Here is a 1,775-nt window from a genome sequence, read left to right as displayed (position 1 = left end):
TTCTTAGAAGAAAACTCCTTTTTTTCTGAGTTTCAACACGGCTTCCGCAAAACATATTCATGTGACACCCAACTAGTATCATTCACGCATTAACTAAACCTATTGCTTGACCACTCTTCAGTTGCAGATATAATTTTTTTGGACTTCGCAAAAGCGTTCGATAAAGTGTGCCACAGCTTATTAATCTACAAACTGCAACAACTAAATCTTGACCCTAAAATTCTGTACTGGCTTGAGGTTTTCCTTACTAACCGTTCACAGTTCGTTTCAGCTAACGAAGTAACATCTAATCTGAGTCCTGTTTATTCAGGTGTACCACAAGGCTCCGTGCTTGGACCCCTCCTATTTCTCATATATATTAACGACCTACCTTCCTGTGTTTCATCTCAAATTCACCTATTTGCTGACGACTGCGTAATTTACACCGAAATAACTCGCGACGAGGATGTTACCAGGCTTCAAGCTGACCTTAACGCCGTTTCTGCATGGTGCAATTCATGGTTAATGGAACTAAATGTTAACAAGTGTAAATTCATGCGTGTATCCCGAACTACCAGTGAACCACCTGTGTACTTCCTTAACAACGCTCCATTAGAATTGGTAACAACTTACAAGTACCTTGGCCTTCACATCGCCTCTGATCTTACTTGGAATACCCACATCACCCATATAATAAGTAACGCTAACAGAATGCTAGGTTACTTACGACGCAACTTTTCCAAAGCACCTTCCTCCTTAAAATTAATCCTCTATAAAACACTAATACGACCTAAACTTGAGTATGCTGCTTCAATCTGGGATCGAGGTCAAGTAAACCTAATAGACTCACTGGAAATGGTTCAGAATAACTCTACTCGTTTCATTCTTTCTAACTATACTAGAACCGCGAGTATCAGTGCCATGAAATCTAGTCTTAACCTACCGTCCTTGTCATCACGTAGAAAATTGTTCCGTTTGTGCCTTTTTCATAAATTATTTCTTCACCCGCTGCTACGCAACAAACTTATTTCTCCGCCTCCGTATGTATCACCCAGACTAGACCACATTCATAAGGTCGGCATTTCATTTTGCAGATCCAACGCTTTTTTGCAGTCATTTGTACCACGCACTTCCAATGAGTGGAATCACCTCCCCACCTCGATTGCCACTATCACAGATCACCAATTATTCAAGAATGCCATAGCTAGCACTGTATAACTAGGAACCTATTTTTTCATATTGTTCAACCTGTACTCACAAATGCCTTAGCTAGCATTGTATATCTAGGTGCCATTTGTTAAATACTTTTGTTTATACATATTTATATACATAATTTTCTGCACAAGTAACTCCTGTTTGTTGAATTTACCCGTTTTGCTTGTAACCACTCCCCTCTATAATGCCGTAATGGCCCTGAGGGTATGATAAATAAATAAATAAATAAATAAATAAATAAATAAACGGATAGGAGGAGCCTAAGTCAGCAATAGAGGACATAGAAAGATCTCAAAGCTGTCACCGCTGGCGAGAGTGACGGATCGTTGCTAAACATCGCCAAGCATCGTTTGATTAAGTTCTGCAGGCATACCCTCCTGCGCTTGGACTATCCACCATAATGAGTTTACGCAATTGTCTATGAACAACACTAACGTAACACAAGTTAATATCATTCTTGGCCACTCTCCCGTAGTTGGTACGGGGGATTCGAATGAGCAGGAAGCACCGTGGTCATCGTCATTCGCGTGTGTGCACGCGCATATTTCTCGTGGAACAACGGTTTAGGACGCGGAGGTACG

This window comes from Dermacentor andersoni, chromosome 2, assembly GCF_023375885.2.
Source record: "Dermacentor andersoni chromosome 2, qqDerAnde1_hic_scaffold, whole genome shotgun sequence".
NCBI classification, from domain to species: domain Eukaryota; kingdom Metazoa; phylum Arthropoda; class Arachnida; order Ixodida; family Ixodidae; genus Dermacentor; species Dermacentor andersoni.
This window is presented reverse-complemented; position numbering follows the sequence as displayed.